We start from the raw sequence: 14,171 nt of genomic DNA, 5'->3' as shown, positions 1-14,171 counted from the left end.
TTCAAACTGTCTCTAACCAGAATAGAAAGAGGAGTGGGAGGCCCCGGTGCACAACTGAGCATGAGGACAAGTACATTAGAGTGTCTAGTTTGAGAAACAGACGCCTCACAAGTCCTCAACTGGCAGCTTCATTAAATAGTACCCACAAAACACCAGTCTCAACGTCAACAGTGAAGAGGCGACTCCGGGATGCTGGCCTTCTAGGCAGAGTTGTAAAGAAAAAGTCATATCTCAGACTGGCCGATAAAAAGAAAAGATTAAGATGGGGCGAAAGAACACAGACACCGGACAGAGGAACTCTGTATTAATATGATGCCCGTCTCTAAGAGTCGAAGAGAGACTGACTGCATCACTTTCTTCTTTATATAAGAAACATTATTAAATGTGTCGGAAAAATTCACCACAAAACTGTTTTGCATTGCAAAACTTCCACACAGCTCTGACACACACAGTGTACCCCACCAGATATGCCACCAGGGGTCTTTTTCACAGTCCACATATCCAGAACAAATTACAGAGAGCGTACAGTATTATACAGAGCTGTTATTGCATGGAACTTCCTTCCATCTCATATTGCTCAAATAAACAAGCAAACCCTGGTTTAAAACCAACAGATGAAGCAACGCCTCGCGGCACAACGCCTCTCCCTCCTATCGGACCTAGATATTTTTTTTTTGATGTAGTTCTGTCCTTGAGCTGTTCTTGTCTATTGATGTTCTGTCTTATGTTTCATGTTTCATGGTTTGTCAAGGAAGAGTAACTGCTGCTTTCGCAACAGCTAATGGGGATCCTAATAAAATATGAATTACCCCAGGCTTAGAATGTAATGGGTTTTAACTTGTCATAACTATGTGTTTATATATATATATATGTAACGCGGGTCGTACAAAGGGGACCAGGACGCGGCGTGTGAAGTGCTCATATTTAACTTTAATGAAACACTAATAACAGAAAACGCCCGTCAACAGTTCTGTCAGGTGAACAGGAAAACAACTACCCACAAACCACAGGGGGGAAGAAAAAAAACACCCCTACTAAATATGAGCTCCAATTAGAGGCAACGAGAAACAGCTGCCTCCAATTGAAGGTCAACCCAATAAACCCCAACCTAGATATAGACAAACTAGAAATCCAACATAGAAATTTGAGAACATAGAACAAACACAAAAACACCCCTGTCACGCCCTGACCACTCTACCATAGAAAATAACAACTTATATTGGTCAGGACGTGATAGATAGATATAATGGGTTTTAACTTGTCATAACTAGTATATATATATATATATTACCAGTCAAATGTTTGGACACACCTACTCATTCAAGGGTTATTCTTTATTTGTACTATTTTCTACATTGTAGAATAATAGTGAAGACATCAAAACTATGAAATAACACATGGAATCATGTAGTAACCAAAAAAGTGTTTAAACAAATCAAAATATATTTTATACTTGAGATTCTTCAAAGTAGCCACCCATTGCACAAATAGACAGTTTTGCACACTCTTAGCATTCTCTCAACCAGCTTCATGAGGTAGTCACCTGGAATGCATTTCAATTAACAGGTGTGCCTTGTTAAAAGTTCATTTGTGGAATTTCTTTCCTTCTTAGTGTGTTTGAGCCAATCAGTTGTGTTGTGGCAAGGTAGGGCTGGTATACAGAGGATATCCCTATTTGGTAAAAGACCAAGTCCATATTATGGCAAGAACAGCTCAAATAAGCAAAGAGAAATGACAGTCCATCATTACTTTAAGACATGAAGGTGTCATAAGCTTCGTCTTCTGAGGAGAAATCATCGGACCAATACGCAGCGTGGTAAGTGTCCATACTTATACTTTTAAACGTGCCCACTAAACAAAACGAATGACAGTCCTGCAAGGCTACACAGCTATACATAGAAACAACCACCCACAAGAGAGAAAATAAACCCACTTAAATATGGCCTCCAATTAGAAGCAACAACAACCAGCTGCTTCTAATTGGAGGTCGTTCCCAAAACTAACATAGAAATAGAAAAACTAGAAAACCCACATAGAAATAGAAAACATAGAACATAAACCATAAACCCCGAAACACACTAAACAAACGCACCCCTGCCACGTCCTGACCAATTACAATAACAAAAAAAACCATTTACTGGTCAGGACGTGACAGAAGGTCAGTCAATTCTGAAAAATTTCAAGAACTTTTAAAGTTTCTTCAGGTGCGGAATTTTTTTTAATTAGAGTTACATTTTGATAAATAAATGCTTCACAGAGTTCAAGTAACAGACACATCTCAACATCAACTGAGACATTCACGACTGCGTGAATCAGGCCTTCATGGTCAAATTGCTGCAAGGAAACCACTACTAAAGGAGTAGTGGTTTCCAATAAGAAGAAGAGACTTGCTTGGGCCAAGAAACACGAGCAATGGACATTAGACCAGTGGAAATCTGTCCTTTGGTCTGATGAGTCCCAATTTTAGATTTTTGGTTCCAAGTGCCATGTCTTTGTGAGACATAGAGCAGGTGAACGGATGATCTCTGCCTGTGTATTTCCCACCGTGAAGCATGGAGGAGGAGGTGTGATGGTGTGGAGGTGCTTTGCTGGTGACACTATCAGTGATTTATTTGGAATTCAAGGCACACTTAACCAGCATGGCTCCCACAGCATTCTGCAGCCCCATCCCATTTGGTTTGCGCTTGTTGGGACTATAATTTGTTTTTCAACAGGACAATGACCCAACACACCTCCAGGCTGTGTAAGGGCTATTTGACCAAGAAGGAGAATGATGGAGTGCTGCACCAGATGACCTGGCCTCCACAATCACCCGACCTTCAACCCAATTGAGATGGTTTGGGATGACCGCAGAGTCAAGGAAAAGCAGCCAACATTAAATATATTTAGATTGGTTAAAAAAAATTGGTTACTACATGATTCCATATGTGTTATTTCATAGTTCTGATGTCTTCACTGTTATTCTACAATGTAGAAAATAGTACAAATAGTAAAAATAAAGAAAAAACCCTTGAATGAGTAGCTGTGTCCAAACTTTTGACTGGTATTATATATATATAATATATATATATATAATATATATTATATATATATAATATATATATATATATATATACTGCTCAAAAAAATAAAGGGAACACTTAAACAACACATCCTAGATCTGAATGAAAGAAATAATCTTATTAAATACTTTTTCTTTACATAGTTGAATGTGTTGACAACAAAATCACACAAAAATAATCAATGGAAATCCAATTTATCAACCCATGGAGGTCTGGATTTGGAGTCACACTCAAAATTAAAGTGGAAAACCACACTACAGGCTGATCCAACTTTTATGTAATGTCCTTAAAACAAGTCAAAATGAGGCTCAGTAGTGTGTGTGGCCTCCACGTGCCTGTATGACCTCCCTACAACGCCTGGGCATGCTCCTGATGAGGTGGCGGATGGTCTCCTGAGGGATCTCCTCCCAGACCTGGACTAAAGCATCCGCCAACTCCTGGACAGTCTGTGGTGCAACGTGGCGTTGGTGGATGGAGCGAGACATGATGTCCCAGATGTGCTCAATTGGATTCAGGTCTGGGGAACGGGCGGGCCAGTCCATAACATCAATGCCTTTCTCTTGCAGGAACTGCTGACACACTCCAGCCACATGAGGTCTAGCATTGTCTTGCATTAGGAGGAACCCAGGGCCAACTGCACCAGCATATGGTCTCACAAGGGGTCTGAGGATCCCATCTCGCTACCTAATGGCAGTCAGGCTACCTCTGGCGAGCACATGGAGGGCTGTGCGGTCCCCCAAAGAAATGCCACCCCACACCATGACTGACCCACCGCCAAACCGGTCATGCTGGAGGATGTTGCAGGCAGCAGAACGTTCTCCACGGCATCCCCAGACTCTGTCACGTCTGTCACGTGCTCAGTGTGAACCTGCTTTCATCTGTGAAGAGCACAGGGCGCCAGTGGCGAATTTGCCAATCTTGGTGTTCTCTGGCAAATGCCAAACGCCCTGCACGGTGTTGGGCTGTAAGCACAACCCCCACATGTGGACGTCAGGCCCTCATACCACCCTCATGGAGTCTGTTTCTGACCGTTTGAGCAGACACATGCACATTTGTGGCCTGCTGGAGGTCATTTTGCAGGGCTCTGGCAGTGCTTCTCCTGCTCCTCCTTGCACAAAGGCGGAGGTAGCGGTCCTGCTGCTGGGTTGTTGCCCTCCTACGGCCTCCTCCACGTCTCCTGATGTACTGGCCTGTCTCCTGGTAGCGCCTCCATGCTCTGGACACTACGCTGACAGACACAGCAAACCTTCTTGCTACAGCTCGCATTGATGTGCTATCCTGGATGAGCTGCACTGCCTGAGCCACTTGTGTGGATTGTAGACTCCGTCTCATGCTACCACTAGAGTGAAAGCACCGCCAGCATTCAAAAGTGACCAAAACATCAGCCAGGAAGCATAGGAACTGAGAAGTGGTCTGTGGTCCCCACCTGCAGAACCACTCCTTTATTGGGGGTGTCTTGCTAATTGCCTATAATTTCCACCTATTGTCTATTCCATTTGCGCAACAGCATGTGAAATTTATTGTCAATCAGTGTTGCTTCCTAAGTGGACAGTTTGATTTCACAGAAGTGTGATTGACTTGGAGTTACATTGTGTTGTTTAAGTGTTCCCTTTATTTTTTTGAGCAGTGTATATATATATATATATATATATATAAAACCAAAAATCCAAGCCATGAAGTCAAAGGAATTGTCTGTAGATCTCCGAGACAGGATTGTGTCGAGGCAGAGATCTGGGGAAGGGAACCAAAACATTTCTGCAGCATTGAAGGTCCTCAAGAACACAGTGGCCTCCATCATTCTGAAATGGAAGAAGTTCGGAATAACCAAGACTCCTCCTAGTGCTGGTCAAACTAAGCAATCGGTGAAGAAGGACCTTGGTCAGGGAGGTGACCAAGAACCCGACGGTCACTCTGACAGAGCTCCATTGTTCCTCTGTGGAGATGGGAGAACCTTCCAGAAGGACAACCATCTCTGCAGCACTCCACCAATCAGGCCTTTATGGTAGAGTGGCCAGATAGAAGCCACTACTCAGTGGAAGGCACATGACAGCCCACTTGGAGTTTGCCAAAAGGCACCTAAAGGACTCTCAGACAATGAGAAGCAAGATTCTCTGTTCTGATGAATCCAAGATTGAACTCTTTGGCCTGAATGCCAAGCGTCACGTTTGGAGGAAACCTGGCATCATCCCTACGGTGAAGCATGGTGGTGGCAGCATCATTCTGTGTGGATGTTTTTCAGCAGCATTGGACTGGGAGACTAGTCAGGATCGAGGGAAAGATGAACGGAGCAAAGTACAGAGAGATCCTTGATGAAAACTTGCTCCAGAGCACCCAAGACCTCAGACTGGGTGAAGGTTCACCTTCCAACAGGACAATGACCCTAAGCACACAGCCAAGACAATGCAGGAGTGGTTTAGGGACAAGTCTCAGAATGTCATTGAGTGGCCCAGCCAGAACATCTCTGGAGAGACCTGAAACTAACTGTGCAGCGACTCTTCCCATCCAACCTGACAGAGCTTGGGAGGATCTGCAGAAAAGAATGGGAGAATGGGAGAAACTCCCCAAATACAGGTAGTCACCAAGCTTGAAGTGTCATACCCAAGAAGACTTGAGGCTGTAATCGCTGCCATTTACTTACATAAATGTGATATTTCTGTTTTAAAGTTTTTATAAGTTAGCAAACATTTCTAAAAACCTGTTTTTCCTTTGTCGTTAAGGGTTATGGGGTATTGTGATGTCATTATGGTGTATTGTGACGTCATTATGGGGTATTGTGATGTCATTATGGGGTATTGTGATGTCATTATGGGGTATTGTGATGTCATTATGGGTTATTGTGTGTAGATTTAATCAATTTTTACAATAAGGCTGTAACGTAAACTGAAATGTGGGGAAAAAATTCAAGGGAGTCTGAATACTTTCCTGAATGCTACTGTATATTTGTATACAGGAGAATAGAGATCACGTTTCAAGATTGTGAGATTTCTAGCTGACGATAACTGAATGCACCAGAGTTATAGACTCTCACTTTTCCCAGAAATTTAAACATAAACACACACAGTCTAATTTTAGCTTTGTTTTGTCAGCATTGGAGTGTTATGTTTTCAACTTTGAACTTTGGTCGTTCCAAAAAAAAAACGGTATTACTCTTAACTCTGTAATTTCCTTTTTTTACAGTCTAATATAGTATGTTTTGTTGTGGTCTATATGCAATGCGATTTTTAAGGTGTTAGACAATAGTAAATGCCAAGTTTATTAAGACTGTTTCATTGCGGTACATAATGATACATCCTCATTCTGATCATGCGCCATCCACTGAGTCATGCAAAGAAAAATAAAAAGTGCAATTCGTGTCATATGTAAAAAAGCATTCATTTAAAACTAGTGCTTTTTCAACATAGGAAAAAGCGTTGGACAGTGCAGGAATTGACCAATGGCAGGTATCAATGAACTGACGAATGACAGCCACCAATGCGCGTTTCGTCATATTAAAGGGCGTTCCTGTTATGCATTGAACGCCCATATCAAGAAACACCCCGAATTGCTGGTATGCAATTACACCATATTGAGTTGTCTTAAAAACCACCATGTACAAAATCTCTAATTAAATCCTTGCCTCCTTCTCAAAAATCTATCGGATGACAAAACCAGAGATCTCGTCCCTTTCTGAGCTTCTTCTCCAATGGGGTTTTGAGGAAGGAGACTAGGAAGTGAGGATACGAGAGTAAAATGTTGATATTTTACATTCTACCCATGTCCTCTAGTTTAGCACACTGTTGCTTCAAACGACTTCGTTATGAATGGATTCCTCAGAAAGGAGAGAGAGAGAGAGAGGGACAGAGAGAGAGAGAGATGATTTCTGCATCAGCGAGTCAAGCAGCTTTGGTCACACCCTTCCCCGCCTACATGCCCCCCTCCCGGGACGAGAGGAGCTTTACCGCCCGCCATGTTGATAGGAGCAGGGAGTCAGAGACGTGTAAAAAGAAAAAGCCTGCTTGGCTAACTAAACTACATATTACGGGAAGGGTGTAAAAGAAGCTTTTTCAAACAACAAAAATAAGTCAACTTTCCAGGTTTTTTTTTGTTTTGTTGATGTTCACTTCTTGATCGTATGGGTTGTAAAAAAAATCCTGGATATTCAGTGTTTTGTTGAGTAATTCGAAAGGAAAATGGTAAGTTATTCATTGTTTTTTGTTTGTTTTCCAGGCTGTTCAATCGCCTTGGCTTTGGGATGCTTTTGGGTGATGTCTCCACCTAGCATTTAAACCTGGCTAGCTATCGTTAGCCAGTTAGTTAGCTAACAAGGTTAGCTTTTTGCTACTACCTTTTTATTATCGTTTGTAGCTAGATAGCTAGCTAACGTTAGCCAGTTAGCTAACCAGGTTAGCTTTTGCTACCACCTTTTTGTATTATCGGTTGTACCTAGCTAACGTTAGCCTGTTAGTTAGCTAACAAGGTTAGCTTTTGCTACTACCTTTTTATCGTTTGTAGCTAGCTGGCTAGTTAGCTAACGTTAGCCTGTTAGTTAACTAACCAGGTTAGCTTTTTGCTACTACCTTTTGTATTATCGTTTGTAGCTAGATAGCTAGCTAGCTAACAGTATCGCGAAAGGTGTTGTAGTTTAGCTAGTGGCCTAGCTACTTTGTTTTGAACATTTTGACCGTGTTGGGGGTGACTCCTAAATGTTTAAACCCAGATAAAATGCAACAATTGAATAAATCCTAAAAACATGTTAAACAAAAATGTGTTGAAATGCACTTTTTTTTACTCTAAACCGAAGGATTGTAGAGAAAGGTGGGAGTTTCTGTCGTTACAACAACTGTTTTGTTTTTGGGGGAATTTTTATTTTCTATAAGTTTTGTAACTAACATGTTCATTTGTTAGTTAACGTTAGTTAGTTTTGTAGATGAACATGTTTTTAAATGAATTTAGTTAGATGTTGTAGTGAAGTCACACAGTTTCTCAACAATTTTAATGTGACAGAAAATGTAAAAAAAAAAAGAATAGCTAATGTTAGCTAGCTTAGCTAACTAGCCGGCTAGCTAGAGATGTATGTCAAGAAAGGCGTTGATGCTAATTTGTTAGTCCAACATAACTGGTTTAAAAAAAACTTCACTGTTTACTCAATAAATGTTTCAGACACTAGTTTTAGTTTGTATACAAAGCTACTAGTGTGTGTGTGTGTGTGAGAGTAAAGTTGGGTTTATCATTTAGCTTTAGGTAACCGTTTGGAGGCTGTGTCATTCAGGGTTGTTAGCTAACTAGCTAACTACCTAGCTAACTAACTAGCTACTGGCTCCGTTTTTAGTTTTCGTGAAAAAAAAACGAGCTAACTAGACAACTGGGAAGCGTTGTTTCTCATAACTAGTTCATAATATCAGCAGTTTCAATGTGGTTGATGAATCACTGTGTAGCAAGAAATACCACTGACCATATTTCCAGTAAACTATCCATACAGTTCGGTAACTAGTTAACATTGAAAAGCGGAACATCATTTTAACTTATGTTCACTTTATGTAGTTATTAACTATATGGCTATAATGTTTGGGCGCTGCTTTCACCATGTATCATCAGTCGCTGTAACATTTTTATCTCTCAGCACGGTAACATGGTGCAGGACACTGAGCCGGTAATGCCCTGGGGTGTAGCCGGGATGCTGCCCCTCTGCCCAGGCTAGGGAGCAGCTATTGTCTCTCTGTGTGTGTGTGTGAGATCAGTTTGAGTAAGGGCAGGCCGATGCACCTGTAGCCGGTTCTCAGGGAGGGATTTCCGTCTTTGTCTTGGGCTGGGGAGGAGGACAAAAGGACGAATGACGTCTCGATCAGGGGCACGGGAAGGGGTGGGTGGGTGTGAGAGATGAGTGCTTGGACATTGCATTATGTTTAGTATGGATTCATCTCTGAATTGAATTGATAAGCAGTTCTTGACACTTGGGCAGGAGCTCACTGAGCACTGTTAATGAATAAATCAGTGCTTGGAACATTTTCTTGCATGCTTTTTTTTAATGAAGCGATAATAGTCAGTGGATGGGGTAGTGTTGTGAGATTAGCTGCATATATCATCTATATGAGTGATGAGGAACTCGGAACATGACCCAGTTTACTGCATCTGTAAAGTTGTAACATTCTAGATGCCAACAATCAGGTTTTTTAGACAGGTGAAATAACTGGCTGGGTTGCTTGTCTAGACACACACTACACACACACACAGAAATACCTATTGTGTTGTCCGCCCAGTGTATCAATAAAGGGATACATTCTGATTTTTGGCAATGAGGCCCTTTTATCTACTTCCCCAGAGTCAGATGGACTCGTTGATGCCATTTTTTATGATGTGTTTTTACAGCCCAGAGTGGTTAGCATCATGTTAGGCTAGCCAGGCTAGCTGCTACATAGTGTGTTTTTTACAGCCCAGAGTGGTTAGCATCATGTTAGGCTAGCCAGGCTAGCTGCTACATAGTGTGTTTTTTACAGCCCAGAGTGGTTAGCATCATGTTAGGCTAGCCAGGCTAGCTGCTACATAGTTTGTTTTTTACAGCCCAGAGTGGTTAGCATCACGCTAGGCTAGCCAGGCTAGCTGCTACATAGTGTGTTTTTTACAGCCTAGAGTGGTTAGCATCATGTTAGGCTAGCTGCTACATGTTTCAAGTTTTTATTAGTGGTATGTACAGGATACGCATGGTAGCGAAATGTTTACTTGCAGGTTCCTTCTGGACAATGCAACAATAATAAGAAATCATAAAATATAAGAATAGAAACTAATTAAAAGACTTAGTAGAATAGAATAATACAATTTTGCATTAGTATAATACAAGAAGGCACCGTTTTATAGTCCAATATTTACACATGTGTTGGGGAAGTGGGGGGGAAAGTGTATAAATTGAGCTGTATAGTAAGTCTGATAGCAGCAGTTGTGATGTGTGGGTGTGCATGTGTACTAAGGTGTGGAGAATCAGAGCAAGTGGTCAGTCCAGTTTAAGTGTTCAGCAGTCTGATGGCTTGTAGATACCAACAGACTCAGACAGTTTCTATCAGACCTCATGCTCTGATACAGTCTGATGGCTTGTAGATAAAAACTGTCTCTGAACCTGATGGTAACAGACCTCATTCTCCGATACAGTCTGATGACTGAAAGGGAGAGATCAGCTTATGGCTGTGGTGTGTGAGGTCCTTAATTCTGCATGCCTTCCTCAGGCACCATTTCAAGGTATATTTCCTGGATGGGTGGGACCACCCGCTGGAGGGGCCTTGCAGTCGTGGACGGAGCAATTCCCATGATGCAACCGGTCAGGACGCTCTCGACGTTGCGTCGAGGACCCCGGGGGTGGGGGGGGCGGCGCGGCAGGCCGGAAATTTCTAAAGCTGCCTTAGGACGTAGAGACGCTGTTGCACCCTCTTGACAAGAGTGTTGGTCCGTGACATGTCCTCGGTGACGTGGACGCCAAGAAACTTAACTCATGTGGATTGGAGCATGTTCCCTTAACCAACCAATCAAACAACAATGAATCAGCCTATAGGGAGGATGGAGTTATCAGGCTTACAATTGAACTGAGTACAGCAGAGGACTGACAACACATCCCTGGGGGGCTCCGTTGTTCAGAGTCAATGTAGAAGACGTTTTGTTGCCTCTGGTCTGCCCCGTCAGGAAGTCCAGGTTCCAGTTGCAGAGGGTCTAGACCCGGGGCTCTGAGCTTGGTGTCGCACTTGGAGGGAACAAATAGTGTTGAATGCTTGGAACTGTCGTTAATGAACGGCATTCTCGCAAGAGGTGTTCCTCTTGTCCAGATGTGATGGAAGTGGCATCTTTTGTGGATCTGTTACGAGTGGTAGGTAAATTGGAGTGGGTCCAGTGTGCCTGGCCTTGATCTGGGCCGTGACAAGCCTTCTCCAAGCACTTCATGATGACGAGGTGAGCGCGACGGAGCGATAGTCATTTGGCCGTGTCGCCATGTTTTTCTATCATTTTTATTTCGTAATATTTTCAATGTCAATGCAAATAGGTCATTTGATTCATTGTTCAGGAGTCTTATGGCTAATTGGGGGTAGATGCTGTTTTTGGATCTAGATTTGGTGCTCCGGTACCGCCTGCCAGTCTTCCTCTGACACTGCCTAGTATATAGGTCCTGGATGGCAGCAAGCTTGAAAGGCTGGTCATGCTACGGGGGGGTAGTTATTTAGGCAGGTTACCTTCGCTTTCTTGGGCACAGGGACTATGGTGGTCTGTTTGAAACATATATATATAGGTATTACAGACTCGGTCCGGGAAAAGTTGAAAAGACCCTTTCCTGTTGGTCTGCGCATGCTCTTGAGTACACGTCCTGGTTATCCGTCTGGCCCTGTGGCCTTGTGAATGTTGAAGGTCTTGCTCACATTGGCTACGGAGAGCGTGATCACACAGTTGTCCGGAACAGCTGGTGCTCTCATGCCTGCTTCAGTGTTGCTTGCCTCGAAAGCGAGCAATAAAAGGTATTTAGCCCGTCTGGTAGGCACGATCGCGTCACCAGGCAGCTTGCAGCTGGGTTTCCCTTTTTGTAGTCCGTAATAGTTTGCAAACCCCCTGCCACATCCGATGAGCGTCGGAGCCGGTGTAGTAGGATTCAATCTTAGTCCTGTATTGATGCTTTCCCTGTGATGGTTTGTCTGAGGGCGTAGCTGACGTCGTCACTTATTGATGAAGCCGGTGACTGAGGTGGTACGGTTGAAGTCGGAAGTTTACATATCCCTTAGCCAAATACATTTAAACTCAGATTTTCACAATTCATGACCATTTAATCCTAGTAAAAATTCCCGGTCTTAGGTCAGTTAGGATCACCACTTTTAAGAATGTGAAATGTTGTTGGAAAAATTACTTGTTTCGTGCACCAAAGTAGATGTCCTAACCGACTTACCAAAATTAGAGTTTGTTAATTAACAAGAAATGTGTGGAGTGGTTGGAAAAACGAGTTTTAATGACTCCAACCTAAGTGGTATGTAAACTTCCGACTTCAACTGTATACTCCTCAGAGACTACCTTAATATTAGACATCGCACACCAGCCGTTATTGACAAATACACCTCCCCCACACCTTCTCATTCATTTCTTTATTTGTACTATTTTCTATATTGTAGAATAATAGTGGCGACCATAAACTATGAAATAACACACATGGAATCATGTAGATTTAGATTCTTCAAAGTAGCCACCCTTTGCCTTGATGACAGCTTTTGCACACTCTTGGTATTCTCTCAACCAGTTTCACCTGGAATGCTTTTCCAACAGTCTTTGAAGGAGTTCCCACATATGCTGAGCACTTGTTGGCTGCTTTTCCTTCACTCTCTGGTCCAACTCATCCCAAACCATCTCAATTGGGTTGAGGTCAGGTGATTTGTGGAAGCCAGGTCATCTGATGCAGCACTCCATCACTCTCCTTCTTGGTCAAATAGCCCTTACACAGCCTGGAGGAGTGTTGGGTCATTGTACTGTTGAAAAACAAATGGTCTCACTAAGCGCAAACCAGATGGGATGATGTATCGCTGTGGTAGCCATGCTGGTTAAGTGTACCTTGAAATCTAAATAAATCACTGACTGTGTCACCAGCAAAGCACCATCACTCCTCCTCCTCCATGCTTCACGGTGGGAACCACACATGCTGAGATCATCTGTTCACCTACTCTGCGTCTCACAAAGACACGGTGGTTGTAACCAAAAATCTCAAATTTGGACTCATCAGACCAAAGGACAGATTTCCACCGGTCTAATGTCCATTGCTTGTGTTTCTTGGCCCAAGCAAGTCTCTTCTTCTTATTGGTGTCCTTTAGTAGTGGTTTCTTTGCAGCAATTCGACCATGAAGTTCTGATTCCCACAGTCTCCTCTGAACAGTTGATGATGTGAAAAAAATTCTTCATCCAGTTTAAGGTGATTTAATCACTGTTCTGAAGCTCTTTTTTTGGTCATAAGAGACAGTAGCATTTACGTTATGTACAAAATAAGATACAAAGAGAGTGGAAAAACCGTACAAAATAGCACAGTTGGTTAGGAGCTCGTAAAAGGGCAGCTGGCGCCATCCTTCTATCCAATTGGTAGTTACGATCTTGTCTCATCGCTGCAACGGACTCGAGAGGTGAAGGCCCGAGAGCCATGCGTCTTCCGCGACAACACGACCCTGCCAAACTGCGCTGCTTCTTGACACGGTGCTCTCCTTAAAATCCGGAAAGCCAGTCGCACCAATGTGTTCGGAGGAAAAGACACCATCCAACTGACGACAGAAGTCAGCTTGCAGGCAGGCGCCCTGGTCCAAGGAGTCACTAGAGCACGATGAGACGAGGAGGTCCGGGTCGGCAAACCCTCCCCTTAACCCGGACGACGCCGGGGCCAATTGTGCGCCGCCCCCCATGAGTCTCCCAGTTACGACCGGCTGTGAATTTACACCTGGTGGTTCGGTGCCGAAGGACTACGAGCGCTAGGTATCCTAGAGGGAAACCAGTGGGTCTGTCTCCTCTATACCACCCACCTGGTAGTGTGGTGGATGGGACTACCAGCTCTCTGTAACCTAGAGGGCAACCAGTGGGTCCGTCTCCTCTATAGCCTGTTTCTTGTAGGATGATAATGTCTGTATTTCTGATTTCTTTGAAGTCTGGGTTCCTGCTCTTTAGTCTAAAGACAGATGACCTCAAACTTTGTCTATTCCAGGATGAAGATAGTAAAAGCTTTGTGTTACATAGTCTAGTGTGGTTTAGGCTCAGACTTTCTCTCTCTCTGTCTCTCTCTCTGTGTCTCTGTCTGTCTCTGTCTCTCTCTCTCTGTCTGTCTGTGTCTCTGTCTGTCTGTCTGTCTGTCTGTCTCTCGCTCTCTCTCTCTCTCTCTCTCTCTGTGTCTCTGACAGACCCTGTCTGTGTACAGTCCTCCTGCGCTGGGGAGGGGGGGTTGTTCCGGGGGGAGACAGATGGGGGCTCTTCCTCTAGTGTGTGTGTGTGTGTGTGTGTGTGTGTGTGTGTGTGTGTGTGTGTGTGTGTGTGTGTGTGTGTGTGTGTGTGTGGGGTAAGTGATTTTAAAGCAGCAGATGTCATTAGGTCAGTGCTGTATTCATAGTGGCAGGAGGGGGGAGGCAGGGGTGAGGAGGGAGGTTTGGA

The 14,171-nt window shown here is 43.4% G+C and overlaps 1 protein-coding gene across 2 annotated transcripts in view; it reads left to right on the top strand.

The window, feature by feature from the left end:
- Positions 1–6,817: 6,817 nt before the first annotated feature.
- LOC123724051 (epsin-2) overlaps positions 6,818–14,171 on the top strand; it is a 38,470-nt gene continuing 31,116 nt past the window's right edge. Inside the window, exon 1 of one of the 2 annotated variants that reach the window (XM_045714177.1) lies at positions 6,818–7,234. The gene's annotated coding sequence lies outside the window, so the exon portion shown is untranslated. The remainder of the gene's footprint in view (positions 7,235–14,171) is intronic. The other variant, XM_045714176.1, reaches the window with a different exon arrangement.

The sequence above is a fragment of the Salmo salar genome, unplaced genomic scaffold, assembly GCF_905237065.1.
Source record: "Salmo salar unplaced genomic scaffold, Ssal_v3.1, whole genome shotgun sequence".
Lineage (NCBI taxonomy): Eukaryota > Metazoa > Chordata > Actinopteri > Salmoniformes > Salmonidae > Salmo > Salmo salar.
This window is presented reverse-complemented; position numbering and strand designations above follow the sequence as displayed.